This window comes from Choloepus didactylus, chromosome 3 (genome assembly GCF_015220235.1).
Source record: "Choloepus didactylus isolate mChoDid1 chromosome 3, mChoDid1.pri, whole genome shotgun sequence".
In the NCBI taxonomy this organism is placed as follows: Eukaryota; Metazoa; Chordata; class Mammalia; order Pilosa; family Megalonychidae; genus Choloepus; species Choloepus didactylus.
The window spans coordinates 150631594-150649080 of NC_051309.1; the positions used below are offsets into that span (position 1 = coordinate 150631594).

Here is a 17487-nt window from a genome sequence, read left to right on the forward strand (position 1 = left end):
ATATTTTATATAATGCTTTGTTGTGTGCCATAAAATAAAATAATGTTGCTTACTAGTGGCTTTTGGGGATATTTCATTTGAAAGCTGAGTTTATACCACCATAGTCTGAAATGGTTTGTTTTTAATAAATTCACAGTTACATTTTGTTTCTATGATCATAATTCTTTATCATAACATTTTGTCCAATGAAAAGGATGTACAAAAAAGTAGAGGTGGTCATATGTTTCTACTAATTTTTTTTGTTGAACTTAATATTTTTCTCCCTACATAGTATAATAGCCAAACAAAATCCAAGTTTAATTTGATAATAGTGCACCTAAAATGTGCAAGCAATTGTGCTAGTTATTGTAGGAAATAAAAAGATGAATAAATCACAATTGTTTCTGCCTTAGGAACTAATGACTTAGATATCAGTTAAGTAGTTGCGTAAAATGGTTACCTGCATAAAACAAAGTGGCCTTAGGTAAGAGCCTCAAGAGAAACACAAAGGAGTGTTATATTTACTTGGAGGCTCAGAAAAGACTGGACTTAAAGGGTGAGTTGATTTGGGTTTACAGAGATCAGGAAGATTTCAACATGAGCCTTTCCAACCTAAATAAGTCATATAACAGTGTATCGGAAAAATTATTTTTGAAATTATGAGATGATTTTAAAGTGACATTTCCATATAATCTGTTCTTTTAATTCCAAATAAAGGTAGAACTCTCTTTACCAGGATGTTGGTAAAAAATTAAAAGGAGCTAACTTCATAACATCAATGTTTTCATTTACAGCCATGAGGAATCATGAGGTATCATAAGCTCATATTCTAAACCTGTGAATCTTTACCACCATTACCTTTACTCTCCCCTTTTCTTACTTCTTTGGTATGTATATGGATATATGGGTGTGAGTGTGTGTATTTATTTATGTAATGTCACTAGGTTGCAAGCTTCCTTAAGGACAGGGACAAAATTGTCCAATTTGTTCATGCATTTATCTCTCCACTATGTAACTATGAAGCTTCTCTATATAACACAGGGCTTAGTGATGATGATTCAAAGGTTAAAAGAGGCAGGCTCTTTCAAAAGAAATAATTCTATCCTCTCTCATTCAAAATACAGGGAGTTTCAGAAAACAAAAATGGCATATCTGTCCCCATGGGATATAAGGCAAGACTGGATCTTAGTCAAGATATGAAAAATACTTAAATATTAACCAGAAGAAATATATAAAATGATGGGGAAATGTATTCTAATCTAGACAAACAGGATGCCATTTACAAAAGCAAGAATGTTCATGATAAATTTGAGAAAATAGCATTAGTTAAATATTCTGGCACATACATTAGAAGTTTGAAGAGGCCTGAGAGGAAGCTAGAAAAAGACAACCTAAAAGTAAATATTGTAATCTATTTTAAGAGTACTAGATACTGGCTGATGTGCTGGTTTGGAAATGTTATGTACCCCAGAAAATGCCATCTTTTTTTATCCATTCTTGTGGGTGCTGACCTATTATGGGTGGGACCTTTTGGTTAGGCTATTTCAATTGAGATGTGACCTAGCCCATTCAAGGCAGATTTTAATCCTGTACTGGAGTCCTTTAAAAGAGCTTATTGGGAAAGGGAGTTAGAAAGAGAATGCCCCAGGAGAAGCAAGAAGGACCCACAGAAACAGAGACATTTTGAAAACAATCCTGAAGAGAAGGACCAGCAGACATAGCCATGCGCCTTCTCGTGTGACAAAGGAACACAGATACCAGCAACCTTTCCTCAGAGAAGGTATCCTCCTCTTGATGCTTTAATTTGTACATATTCATGGCAATAGAACTGTAAATTTGTAACCTAACAAATCCCCATTGAAAAAGCCAACTCATTTCTAGTATACTGCATTCCAGCAGCTTTAGCAAACTGAAACAGAAGCAAAAAAATAACTTCTAAGTGATAAAAACCTAGCTACAAAATACATAAAGTAAATTGAAAAATTATAAGGAAAAATTACAAAATACAACACCTGGTAAATTTTTATAAATGTAATTTTATTGGGATTTATTCACATAACATACAGTCCTTCAAAGTGTACAATCAGTTGTTCATAGACCTGGTAAATTTTAATGTATTTTTTTTCAGAAATTGATAAATTAATCAATTGATAAATTATAATAAGAATACAGAATATTTGAACAAAGCAAATAAAAGATTTATCTAATGGCCATTTATAGACATCTCTACCCACAAATAGGAATATGCATTTAGGATCTACTTGATTTTGGATTTCATGACTTCATAGAGGCATAAACTCTGCATTATTGTGAACTTTTTTCTTTATCAGGTCAGTAACCTGAATGTTGAGGTAGGAAAGCAAATGATTAGTGTAAGCGTCTGTAAGGCACATGTTACAAAAGATAAAGAAAGTGAAGAGCAAGGTAAAGAAAGATAAGAAAATTAATTACAATGACAGAATAGATTGAAACATTTTTTAAAATCACTTATAATATCATGTTCAGCAAGTCATAATTTCCCATATGCAACATATAGTGCCTCAACAGTTTGTTAAATTAATGAAACGTATTCTGGTGTCAATAACTGTGAATAAATATGTTTTATTTGTTTGTAATATATGCCAATAAGACTCTTGCATGTCTGTGAACAAACATATGAGATTTTCAGAGTCATTTTTCTTAAAATCACTATAATATCCTACTAATTGTTGAGCCCTAATAGAATATTTCTAATTTCATTGGGAAGGAATGTTTTTCCAAGGTAACAAGTAATTGTGAACTAAAAAACTGACAAGATAAGTGATTTATGCTTGCTTTGATATTACAAAATGTTACTGTTTATTTCTACTAGTATTTCTTACCTGAAAGTCTACTTTGAAGTTTGTATGACTATCCTGGTGCTCTTGTGATTAGTCTTCATTTTCAAACTATTTGAATTCTTCCGTTTACACTGTGCCTCCTTTAGGCAACATATATTTGGGTTTTTGTTCATTTTCTATTGTTTTGTTTTTCCTTTGACCCAATCCAGTGTCTTTAATTGTAACATGTATCCCTGTTCCAGTTTGCTAAAGCTGCCATTATGCAAAATACCAGAAATGGATTGGCTTTTAAAAGGGAATTTATTCAGTTACAAATTTACAGTCCTAAAGCCATATAAATATTCAAACTAAGGCATCAACAAGAGGATACCTTCACTTAAGAAAGGCCAGTGGCATCTGGAACACTTCTGTCAGCTGGGAAGGCATGTGGCTGGTGTCTGCTTGTCCTTTGCTCCCAAGTTCTGGTTTCAAAATGGCTTTCTTCAAAATGTCTCTGGGCTTTTGTCTCTCTTAGCTTCTCTCTCTCAGCCTCCTTGCATCCTTGCTTGTTCTCCCAGGGCATTTCTCTCTAAGTGTCTGGGGTTCCTCTCTTAGCTTCCCTGGATGAAACTGTGTGCTTCATTTCTTAGCTTAGCTTCTCCAAATGTCCTTCTCTCTTCTCCCAGCATCTCTAAGCATCTGGCTCTGTGACGGCTTGTAGCTTCTCCCAGGGGCAAACTCTAGATTACATATTTTAGCTTCTCTCCAAACTGTCTTGCTAGCTTCTCTGAGCTCCTTCTCTCTGTGAGCTCTTCTAAAGGACTCCAGTGATCTAATTAAGACCCACCCTGAATGGGTGAGGTCACACCTTCATGAAATGACCTAATCAAAAAGTCTCACCTACATTTGGGTGGGTCACATCGTCATGGAAACAACCTAATCAAAAGGTTCCACCCTAATCAAAAGACTAATAAGTCTTCCCCCACAACATTGCATCAAAAACATGGGTTTTGTGCAGGACATAATGGATTCAAATCAGTACAATCCCATTAATGTTTAACATAATTACTAATAAATTAAGGTTTAAATCTGCCATCTACAATTTGTACTATCTGGTCTTTTTTGTTCCCCTCTTCTTGTCCTCTTCTGAGTTAATCATTTTCTGTCATTCAATTTTGGCCACTGTGATGGATTGTTAGTTATAATTCTTTCATTATTATTTCAATATTTCCCATATTTTAATATAAAATGTTTATATTAGTTCTATTTATTATTTAATGGTTATTGTATTCTAGACTTATTACAGACTACCTTGATTTACACATTTAACAATTTCTGAATAATGCATGGACATTACCACATTTTACCTCCATTTTTTCCCCTCTTCTTCATTACATGCTATTTTTGTCATTTTTAAAAGTCTACAAACATTTTAAATCCCTTGTAGCCAACACTGCCCACCAAAGGTCTTCCAATAGCAAGTTTCTGCAAGTAGTTGCCTCAGGGCTTTTTCTGCTTGCTAAAGCCTGCTTTATCTGTGCATAGAGAAGGCTGAGATATCAGGGAGTTAACAATTTAACTAAAAAATAGCCCAGCTTTCAACTACCTCACTTCCTTGCTTGGAATGACTCTGAGGTATGTTCTGTACTGTCTGTCAGAGTTGTCCAGCAGGATTGAATTCTATTTGTGCTGTGTCTTTGAAAAGTTAGTTATCAGTTTTTTTGTTGCCCTTTGACAGGTAATATGTGTTTCATCTCTGTTATTAAGATTATCCATTTGTCTTTGCTTTCAGTAATTTTTACATTGCTATGTCTAAATGTGTTTTTTGTTTGTTTGTTTGTTTTTATCCTTTTTGGGATTCACTGGCTTTCTTAAATGTGTGGTTTGATGTCTTTTATCAGTTTATCTCTTTAAATATCGTTTCTTCCCTGTTATCCCTTTCCTCTTTTACTTGGACTCCAATTCATGTTAGACCTTTACACTATGGCCCACATACATTTAATATTCTTTCCTGTAATTTTTTTATCTTTTTTTTGTCTATCATGCTTCAATTTGGAGTATTTCTTTTGAATTATTTTTCTAGGTTACTAAGTACCTCTTGTGTTAAATTCATTTCATTTATTGTATTTTTCTCTTTGACAACTTCCAATTGATAATTTTCATAGATTTCAACACAGTAGTGGAATTCTCTCTTTTCCTATCTTTTGATAACTTTTAAATCATAGTTTGAAAGTCCATACACCACACTCCAGTATTTCTGTAACTGTAGGGTTTTCAATTATTTTTTTCTAATTTTCAGGCATTTGTTCTGTTTCCTGGCATTCTTTTTTTTAATAGCTTATTTAAATGATGGACATCAGGTATGAAAAAATATACAGGCTCTGAATGTTGTCTTTCTCATGAGAACAAAGAATTTTCATCTAGCTGGCAAATAAAGTAAGGGCAAAATATACAGGACTGTGACTTTGCTCAGTGAACATAGACCTTATACATCTACAAGACTATTTAACAATATAATATCTATGACTATTTCTTGAATATAATTATAACAAATTATGGAAATCATTTTCAAACAAAAATTACAAACATTTGCATGTATTTTTAGACTTACAGATACTTAATGCTGTGGACACATTACCTCCCTCTTGGAAACATTATCTCACTCTAGCACAGCAGCAATAGGTACATAGATACAACACCTGCTAGGAAAAGTGAAGAAATAATACTTAGCATTGGATGTACAATATGGATATGATTTCTGATGCTATCATGTTATTTCATATTTTTATGTACTATACATATAGTTTATATTACATATTTATGTTTTAATATATAATATTTGATTATAAATGAGTTTTAAAGATTAAAGTGTTTGAAAAGCTTATTTCAATATTTTTCAAGAAATTGCTTTATGAAACAAACTGTTGTAAAACAGACTATACTTTCCTCCTACAGAATCATTATTAATATAAAACGGATGCCAAAAACTTATTATAAAGTAAATTGTCAATGTAAAAAGTTAGGTCCTAAAAGCAAATAAACAAATATCTTTATAAAATTGAAGGTATTAAAGTTATTCTCTAGGTCCCACAATATGTCCTTTTAACAGTGATTTCAACTTAGAAATTATAAAACTGTACTGGAGACCCTGAGGAACCATGCTTTCCAGTGAGCAAAACCCAAGCAACAGAAAGAAACATCAAAGATTTTGGGGGTAGTTTAAAGAGTGGATTTCTTCTTCAAGAATAAGGACCTTCATTAGAAGGTCTGGAGTTTTATAACTTTAGAAAAGTCTGTCTTACAAGAAAGGCTAAGTGGTCAAGAATAAAATTAAAACATTTTATCAGAGTCCAAAGCAATAATTAAAGTAACAGCTTTTACTCTGCTATTGGCTCTAATGAAGCTCATGCTTAACTGCCCTTCCCCATTACAAAAAATCCATACTATATATGTTTATATCTATATCAATATCTATATCTATATTGATATCAATATCAATATCAATATAGATATACCTCCAGTTGACTGTTTCAGGCTCTTTGAGTAGCTTGCATCAAACTACACCTCTCATCAGAATAGCTATAAAGCCAGTTTTAAAGAGGGGCATCAGAAAACAAACCAAGGCAGTCAGAAAGTGAGGCTTTGAGGGACAATGATTCCTGAGCAAAACAGATCAAAGAAAAGTGGTTCTAACATTCTGCATGAAATTATCCCTTAAGAGATTTGTTAAATGCTATGTAGGCGGAGAACAAGAAAAGAAAACCATTCAGAAAGAGGTTGCTAATAAGCTGAAATACTAAGCAGGGATTTTTACAATCTCTTAATGCTGCAGAGACATCTGGAATTCAGGGCTCAACACATAAGAGGTAAACACCACCACCCTTATAAACACCATCAGCTCTCAGTAGAGATACCTGAAATTTCTATGGCGTAGGCATAGACCACTTGGAAAGAGAACATTTGAAAATGCTTTTGATGTTTTATTTCCTATATATATATGTATAGAGAACATTAGGGCACCAACAGTCCTATTCAGATTGTACTAAACTAAGAGTTATTTTAAAAAATTTTTCTAACACCTTAACTGCTAGAACTCTGTTTAATAAAAGTACTACAGGTTTGTTAATACCCTAGAGTGGAACCAACACATACTGAATGTATTTACCACAACCATGTAAATGTTGTTGTCATGCTAGAGTAAAATAATAGGACTGGAGTATCTAAAACATGTCAAAATACTTTAATTAATTTAACAGTATTTTGTTTAAGAAATACTGTTGGCTGTCATAATTCCCAAAAGAATTATAGATATATTTTGTCTGTGTACACTTGACAAATATGAAATTATATCTCTTATAAATATGACTTTGTAAACCTTTGAATTAACTGGTAGAATAACAGCTTTTTCTTGGCTATTTTTCTAACATCATGTGGCTTTAAAAAATAATCCATTTATCAATCTTTAATGAAACAGCAGTTATTCAGTTCTTTTGATAAAAATACCTTAATTTTCTTTTAATGTTGGTGGCTGTGGTGGTTTGAAGTTGTATGAACCCCAGAAAAAAACATGTTCTTTAGTCTAACTGATTCCTGTAGGTGTAAATCTATTGTAAGGAGGACCTTTTGATGAGTCACCTTCAGTTAAGGTGTCAGTTAAGGATGGGACTTAATCTTTTTACTAGAGTCCTTTATGAACTGAATGAATACATACAGAGAGAAAGCCACAGAAGCAAGAAGCTGAAATCAAGAAAACCTGAAAGAGAAGGGAAAGATCAGCACACACCGTCACGTGCCTTGCCATGTGACAGGGGAGCCAAGAAAAGAAGTGCCAGCAGCTGGTCTTTGGAAAGAAAGCATCATCTTGATTTGGATATTTTCCCAGCCTCAAAACTCAAAGTAAGTAAATTCCCATTAATTAAGCTGAACCCGTTTCGTGGTATCTGCTTTGAGCAGCCTAGGAAACTAAAACAGACTTTGGTACCAGGGGAGGGGTAGGGTGCTGCTATTATAAAGACCAAAAATGTAGAAACAGCTTTTGAATTAGGTAATGGGTAGAAGCTGTAAGAATTGTGGGACACTAGATATAAAAGGCATAGGTTGCTTTGAATAGACTGTTGGTAGAAATATGGATGTTAAAGGTATTTCCAATGAGGTCTTTGACAGAAATGAAGAATGTGCCATTGGAAAGTATAAGAAAGGGTGTCCTTGTTTTAAAGTGGAAAGAACTTGGCAAAATTGAGTTCTGATGTCAGGTGGAAGGCAGAATTGGAAAGAAATGAGATTGAATATTTGCCTGTATTGATTTCCAAGCTAAATGGGAAAGAACAGCCTAGTTTCTCCTTGTAGCTTCTGATAAAATGTGAGAGGGAAAGGATAAGCTGAGAACTCAATTCCTGGACAAAAAGAAATCAGAATTTGATGGTTTGGAAAATTCTGAGCTTCCGGAAAATGAGTCCCCAGAGAATAGTGCTCCATGTGAAGGACTGACTGAAAATGTATCCAGTCAGCCACGTCAGTTCAAATCAGGATTGGCAGAGCAGTTTTCTCAGAAGAATCTGTGGAAGGTCCTACGGAGTGACAGTTGGACCCCTGTGTACTACACGCAAAACCGGCAAGTTGTTTGTGAAATATGTATGCATGGAACTACTGCCAGCCTGGACTAAAAGGGACACTTTGAAAGAAAAATCACTTCAAAGGTAGGGCCTTGGAAGCTGAGGTCTGGAACAAAGACATCTTCTCAGGCCAAGAAAGCAGACCCACCCATGTGTGTGGAAAGGGAGAGTTTGCCCAGATGCTTGTAGAGGGTGGGCCTTCCACCCCATTGCTCAGGATGAGTGTTAACACCCAGTTTTCTCGGATGCTTGGGGGATTGTGGAGAGTCTGGCCACCACCTTGATGTCCCAAGAGGGTGGAACCTTCACCCCAGTGTTTGGTGAGAGCATGGCCCCCTGTGTAAGCACTGGGAAAGGTTGGGGCTGCTGCTTCATTGGGCCCAAAACTTCGTTCCACAGAAGACTCTGAGATCTTGAAATCTAATGGAATATGGCTTGCAAGGTTTTGGAATTGTCTGGGACCTGTGACTCCTGTTTTTCTTCCAATTTCTCCCTTCTGGAATGGAAATGTTTATCCTATGCATGTCCCTCCTTTGTATATTGGAAGCAGGTAACTTGTTCTCTAGGTTTCACAGGTCCACAGACAGAGGGGAATTGTGCTCCAGGACAGACCACACTTATAGCTGATTTTGATGAGACTTCGTCCTTAGTTTTGTTACTGAAATGGCTTCAGGTTTTGGGGATATTGTGATGGAATGAATGTCTTTTGCACATAGAAAGAACATGTTTTATTCTGGCCCAAAGGGTGGATTATGGTATTTTAAAGCTGTTTGTACCCCAGGAAAAAACATGTTCTTCAATCTAATCCATTCGTGTGGGTGTAAACCCATTGTAAGTAGGATCTTTTGATGAGGCTACTTCAGGTAAGGTGTGACTCACCTCACTCAGGATGGGACTTAACCTCTTACTAGAGTCTTTTATAAATGGGATGAATACACAGAGAGAGAGAAAGCCACAGAAATAAGAAGCTGAAATCAAGAAAACTCGGAACAGAAGGGAGAGATCAGCACACACCCCCCGGTACCTTGCCGTGTGACAGAGGAGCCAAGGAGTGCCAGCAGCCATTCTGCAGGAAGAAAGAATAGCCTTGATGATGCTATGATTTGGACATTTTCTCACCCTCAAAACTCTAAGCAAATAAATTCCCATTGTTTAAGCTGAACCCATTTCATGGTTTCTGCTTTGAGCAGCCTAGGAAACTAAAACTGGATATTCTTAGAACTACAGTGACCAGATCTGTGCTAACAAAAAATTTTCTTCCGAGGACATAAGTCATTCTGAGTCTATCATTAGAAGGTAGTAGACATATGGCAATTTGGGGGCTACTGTTCACTAGCACAAATGACTATAAAATATCCCTAACATGCCAAATACATGCTAGGCATTATGGGGATCATGAAATATATTCATTATAACACCCTTCTTCTAGACTCCTATATCAGAAGTTGTTACCAAAATAATCTGAGTTTTAAAAGCCATGATAAAACAGCCACAATGAGATGATCTTTCAATAATAACAGTAAATTTTATGAGTATTATTATGTAGTAAGTACTATACATTGCTTGCATTTAATCCTCACAAAACTCCTATGAGATTGGATTTAATCCTCCTGAAACTCCTGTGAAATATCTTAACTTAAAAACTGTGGATCCTGATACTTTACAATTAATAACTTTTAAAAATTCACATAGATATTTGGTTGGGGAAATACTAACCATTACATTGGAACTTGAAAAAAGTGAAAATGAAAGTAATAAAAATAAAATGATGACTTTGTAAGGCTGGGTATTTATGGGTATCTGTTGGATTTCAGCCAACATATGCTAGATTATTCCAATATCCACTTACATTAGCAACCAAATTCACTAAACTTGGCAGATAACATAAATCTTAGGAGTGCTTTTTTTTTTTTTTTACAATTGCTTTCTCTGCCAGAAAAAAAAAGTCCCAAGTTTTTTACTAATGTGTAAATATAATAGAAATAAGAAATGGAATGAAATCCTGAAAATGAATGATTTGGAACCAGAGTAAATTTTGTGCAGGCATCTATCCAGAAAAGTCTTGACAAACAGAAAGTTCACCATATTTGTCATTCAAACAAATAGTCAATATTTAAAGAGAAGAAAAGTTATTTTCCTCATTTTGAAATATTGATTTTGGGAGAAAATAAGTTGTTAGGAGGAACTCTAGCTACTTGATGTTCAAAACTGCGTGCATTTCAAAGATTTCTCAAGGAACACAGGTATCAATTGTCCCTCACATAGATAAAAAAGCATAAATACATTGGAAATTAGAAATAAATGTCTTGAATTTCAGGCCAAATATAAACATGGAAAAGCATAGTAATGTTGATAACTCTCTGAAGGTAACTGATGCCAACATGATTAATGATTGTCAGAACAATCTATGTGGAAAAAAAAAAAAAAAGAAGAAGAAGAAGAAAAAGAAGAGGAAAAATACATGGTATTTTCCTCAATAATAAACATTAACATTTGTGAAGCCCTCAGTATGGTTTGTACATAAATGGATATTAAGCATATAGATATTTATCTCAATTTTAAACAAACTTCCTTTTCCGGATTTCATAAAAATACACCTAAAGCTCAAGATTCATATTACTTTCAAGGTAGAGCTAAAAGAAAGTCAAGGTAATTCAAAGAAGGAATATTTTATCTTTGTACATGAGTAATATTTTGAACTTGTAGTATATTTCAAATTATTTGAGGAAGGCCCAATCTTTAAGAACTATGCGCACTTTAAAAAATCACAAAGTTTTGATAATAGATTCTCTACACCTGTGTACAATTGAAGTTTTTCTGTTTTCTTTTTAGAAGATCTTCTACCTTTTCTCAAATATGTAAGTTCACCAGGTATTTGGAATGTTGGTTTAGTAGCAGAGTTATTAAATCTTAATGGTGCTTTTCCACTGTAATGTTGAAATAACTTTTTCATCTGCACAGTAACAGACTTGTGGGTATGACATTTGTTAGATTTAGAGTAAACTAAAATGTCTTTCATTTCTTTCAAACATTTGTCTTTTCTTTGAGCAAAAAGGAATAAAAATAAATAATTTTCCCTCAGCCACATGATTTTAATTTCCCTTATCTTCAAAGTACTTTGTTTTGTATACATTTTTTTCCTGTATCTGTGGCTCTCCTTGATTTTCTCTTCTAAAGTTCCATAGGGACTCTTAAAAATCATTCTAACATACTACTAAAAAGCTTCTTCAAAAATATACCAAGTCCAGTTATGGGTTCATACCAATAACTGGAATACACTTTAAAAATGATCTTAAAAAACAAAGTAGAATCATCTATAAGGAATAGAAATTTTTTTAAAGATATCAGTTGTCTCTATATCCCTTAATCCACCAACTTGAAATTTTGATTAAAGATGAATGGTGCAGAGAATAAAAAGCATAATATATATATTTGTGCCAAAAATAGGAGAGAGAGATGACACAAGAGGAGATTCAATGATACCTGAGATTCAATCTGATTAAATTGTAAAAATATTTGGGGCCAAGTTACAATTAACATGAAATTCAAGAAAAGCATGATTCCAGTTGTTTTCAATTTTTCTTTACTCCTTTTATAAATCTCTATTTTAAATATGCATATCTTGTAAAAATATTTGTAAAGGAGTGATGAAATTCAAGTACATTTCTAATTTACAGTTTACAGAAGGTGATCAATGAATAGATCAGTGTGGTTATATAGGAAAGTGAAAAATTTTTGTGAGGAAATAATGTTTTGAGAAGAAAAGGACCAAAACATTTATTCAGGAAGAATTTCCTGAGCATCTGTTAAAGTATGGTGCACACTAACTGTTTGCAGGTGACTAGAAAAAAATCTTGGTCCATATTCTCAGGAAGCTCCTAACATTTTCTAGGAACAGGATAACAATAGCTTTAGAAAACATGATGATGTGGGTAATTATCCCAAACATTTTATTGAATGAGAGAAGCCAGACACATAAAATGACTTATATACTTGATTCAATTTATATAAAGTATAAAATTAGAGAAAACTGGTCTTTGCTTTAGAAAGTCAGGATAGCGAACACCCTTGAAGAGGTAGAGAGGGAAGATGGCACAAGGAGGGCTCTGCGGTTTTGGCATTATTCTGTATCTTGAGGAAGAAGATTACATTTTCAAAGTAACTTCCACAAGTGTACTTGACTCACAAGCAGTGAGCCAAAATTTGGAAATAGATCTGCTGAATCAAGTTCCATGAAGAATTTGAAAGATAATTTGACTATATTAACTGAAAACAGGGACACGAGTAGATATTTGCACACTGATGTTTATGGTAGCACTATTCATGATTGCCAATGGATGTAGGTAGCCCAAGAGTCCATTGACTGATGAGTAGAAGGGCCTACTGTGGTGTATACATAAAACAGAATATTGTGTGGCTGCAGAAAGGAAGTTCTGAAGCACATAATGAGATAAATGAACCTTGAGGACATTATGTTGAGTGAAATATGCCAGAAACCAAAGGACAAATATTTTATGGTCTCAAAAATATGAACTAACTATAATGAGAAAATTCTGAGAATTAAATTCAAGAGCATACGTTATCAGGAGTTAGAAAGTGGGCAGAGACTGGACACTCAATGATTAAGGAGTACAGAATGTTCAATAAGGTCCATTGTAAAAGTTCAGAAATGAATAGCACAATATTGTGATGGTAGCACAATACTGCAAGTGTAATTAACAAAGCAGAGTGAGAGTATGGTTGAAAGAGGAAGGCTGGAATCATGCATGTCACCAGAAGAAAAGCTAGGAGATAAAAACTGGGACTGTATAAATTAGCAAAACCCAGAGTGGACAATGATTGTGGTTAATTTGTAAATATAAGAGAGCTTTTACAAGAACTACAACAAATGTACATCACTATAACAAGGGGTTAATAAGCAGGTAGTACATGGGAAAAATGGAATTCATGTAAACCAAGGTCTATAGTTAACAGTACAGTGTAATATTCTTCCATGTATTATAATAAAGGCAATATACCAAAGCTAAATGTCAATAATAGGGAGTTATATGGGATATGGGATTTTTTTCTTCAGAAGAATTTAGAATGCTCTCTTATTGACTGTAGTGGTGAATGCATAACTATGTGATTATATCAAGAGCCATTGATTGTACACTTAGTATGGATTGTATGATGTGTGAATAAAACTGTTTAAAAAAACAATAGGGTTGTATATGGGGGAAAATACACCTAATGTAAGCTATGACTAATTACTTAATAGTACTATTTTAATATTCTTTCATTTGTTGTAACAAAGGCACTACACTAATGCAAAGTGTCAACAATAGTATAAGGTAATGCTGTATTTTTTACATGACTGTTCTGTAAATCCACAAATTCTGAATTAAAAATAAAAAAATTTTAAAAAGCTTATTTGAGCATTATAATCCTAAACTATGGGAATAAACTACATTAAATTTACTATACAGTAAACATAAAAAAATATGTTACTGAGTACCCAGTACATAGGAGCAAAAGGCACAGTAATGTCTTTACTCTAAAATGTTTTAAAAGCAGAATTTCTGATTGATCAAGATGGTGACATATGACACTCCAGGGTTCTGTTTCCCAACAACATATTTCAACAACTAGCAAAAACTCACAGAGTCATCTTCCTCAAAACTCAAAAAACAAAAAAGAAAAAACAAACAAACAAACAAACAAAAACAGTTAAAGTTATGCAGTACCTGGGCAACTGGTGAATTGAGAAAACAGTAGGAGAAACTTGGATTTGCATGCTGACCCCTCTCTCTATCCCTACCTGGAGTGGTATTGAGCCAGCCTGCTCTACAATTGTAAGTCCATGGCCCTGTTCTGGAAGGAGCAGAGTAACCCTTATGTGCATAATGGGATGTCCATATATTGGTGCCAATCTATCAGGTGGCAGCCTAAAAGACTGAAGCAGGAGATTTGGCTCATTCCCATGGAACTTGCCTTGCAGACAGAAGCATCTTATGGAAAGCTAAAGCACTCAGAGAAACAATTAAGTCAAAACAGATTGAAGCCAAAGATTACCTGCCTTAAGGCATAAAGTAGAGCAACTGGGCTGGGGAGAAAGTCTATTTCATAGGGAGTAGAGAAGGCACTTAAATTCCTATAAGCAGGATATTCTTAATACCATGAGTCAAGCACAAGCTCAGGACAGGACTCAGCTTTAGGAAAGACAGAGAGAACCCTGCACTTCAAATTTCCCTTGGAATTATCTTATTGACAGAAGGGCTAAACTCTGAAGTAGAGCACCAGCCAATACAGAGCCAATATGCAAACTTTAACACGTGTTTTGGCATTGAATTATCTGTTTTTGTTAGCTCCTGGAACTCAAGGAAATCACTGTCATATCAATAGCTGGATAAAGACTAAAGGAACAGACAGTTCAGGAACTAAGTCCCAGAGATAACACTTTAAAAATATTAAAATGTACGGAGTGCAATAAAAAATTCCAAGACAAACAAGGAAAGAAGAAATGATGACTCCTCCAAAGGAACAAAAGAAATCCATAAATTATCATTGAAGAAGACCAGATTTGGGACATACTGGATGAAGACTTTAAAAAATTATCTTCAGTAGGCTCAGGAAGATAAAGGCAAACACAGTGAAGGACTAAAGGATATCAGGAGAACAATGAATGAACAATGTGAGAATTTCAACAGAGATAGAAATTCTAAAAAGGAACCAAACAGAAATACTGGATTTGAAGATGACCATAAATAAAAGGAAAAAATTCAACAGCAGGCTGGAGCTCACAGAAGAAAGTTAGCTTGAAAACAAGTCAACTGAAATGATTCAGGCTGACTAGCAGAAAGGAAAAAAAAATAGTTTAAAAAGTGAACAGGGCCTAAGAGTCCTGTGGGAAAACATTAGGCATAACAATATATGCATCATGGGAGTCCCAAAATAAGAAGAAAGAGGAAAGAGGACAAGGAAATATACAAAGTAATTATGTCAGAAAACTACCAGAATTTAACAAAAGACATGAATATGAACATTCAATAAGCCCAACAAACCATAAACAGATAAAACATGAAGCCAATCAGGCCCAGACACATGGTAGTCAAACTGTCATAAGCCATGGAAAAGTAGAGAGTTCTGAAAGCTGCAAGAGAAAAACAATGTGTTCTGTGCAAGGGAGTTCCAGTAAGATTAAGTGCTGACTTCTCATTAGAAAACCAGGATGCAGTAAGTCAGTGGGATGAAATCTTTAATGTGCTGAAAAAAAACAATTGCCAAACAAGAATTTTATATACATCCAGCAAGTCCACCTTTCAAAAATAAGGAAAAAATTAAGAAATTCTCAGATAATTGAAGGCTGAGTGAGTTGGTCAGCATTAGACCTGCCCTACAGCAATGCTAAAGGGAATTCTTCAGAATGAGAGGAAAGGAACTAGATAGTGGACCAAAGCAGAATGAATTAATAATGAAACAGTAAAGATAACCATATGGGTAATTACAAATGCCAGTAGTATTGTTTTCTATCTTTTGGTATGTAACTCCACTTTTTACTTCTTACATTTTTTAAAATGCAAATGCATAAAAAATAATGTGTTTTTTTGACATAAAATTTATGAAGATATAGCTTGTAACAAGACAACAAATGTGTGTGTGTTTTATTGATGTAAAATTTATAAAGATATAGCTTGTAAAAAGACAACAAAAATGTGGTAGGAAGGATGGGAACAGTGTATGTGTATGCTATTGAAGTTAAGTTGGTGTCAAATCAAACTTGACTGCTGTAGATTTGGGATGTCAAATTAAAGCGCTATGATAGCCACAAAGAAAATGTATGAATATATACAGAAAGAAATGTGAAAGGACTCAAAATGGAACAATGCAAAAAACAGAAAACAGAAAAACAAAAATCACACAAATAAAAATGAAAGTAGACATTAACGGAAGAATTGAGGAACAAAAAAAGTATAAGACTTACGGAGGCCAAATAGAAAAACAGTGGAAGAAAGTCCTATAATATCAGTAGTTACTTTAATGTAAATGGATTAAACTCTCCAGGCAAAAAGCAGAGATTAGAAGAATGGATACAAAAAAAGCATGACCCAACTGTATGCTTTTTACAGGAGACTCATCTTAAATTCCAACACACAAGTAGATTGAAAGGGAAAGAACAGAAAAAACCTAAACTATGCAAATAGAAACCCAAAGAGAGCTTGGGTACCTCTAATAAGTATCTGATAAAATAGACTTGATTCAAAACTGTTTCAACAGATGTATTAGTCAGGGTTCTCTCTTTCTTTCTCTCTCTCTCTCTCTTTCTCTCTCTCTCTCTCTCTCTCTCTCTCTCTCTCTCTCTATATATATATATATATATATATATATATATATATATATATATCCTGTTGGTTCTGTTAAAATTATGAGATTTATTATAGAAATTGGCTAATGTCTGTGAGGACTGTAAAGTCTGAATTCCATAGAGCAGGCCTTTAAGTTATCAACAATTGTGTGCAAAAAATTATATTATCTAGATAAAATGGACAAATTCCTAGAAACACACAAACTACCTAAACTGACTCAAGAAGAAACAGAAGATCTCAACAGACCATTAACTGTAAAGAATGAATATGAATAAGTAATCAAAACTTCCAACAAAGAAAAACACTTGACAAAATGGATTCACTGGTCAATTTTACCAAATTGTCCGAATAGAATTAACACCAATCCTGCTCACATTTTTCCAAAACATTAAAGAAGAGGGAACACCCTCTAACTAATTCTATGAGGCCAATATCATCCTTATGCCAAAGCCAAATAAAGATATCACTGGAAAAGAAAATTTCAGAAAAGTAATTCATGAAGATGGAAGAAAAAAATCCTCAGTGAGATACTAGCAAATAGAATCCAACATCACATTAAAAGAATTATACACCATGATTAAGTGGAATTTATCCCAGGTATGCAAGTGTGGTTAAACGTAAGAAATTAATTACTGTATTACACCACATTAACAGAACAAAGAAAAATAAAATTTGATCATGATTGTCTCAATCAATGCAGTAAAGGCATTTAGCAAAATCCAGCACACCTTCTTGATAAAAACACTTAGGAAA

At 34.1% G+C, this 17487-nt stretch overlaps 1 pseudogene; it reads left to right on the plus strand.

The window, feature by feature from the left end:
• The first annotated feature begins 431 nt into the window (after positions 1 to 431).
• The window catches only part of LOC119530487, a 30880-nt pseudogene continuing 13824 nt past the window's right edge, over positions 432 to 17487 (plus strand).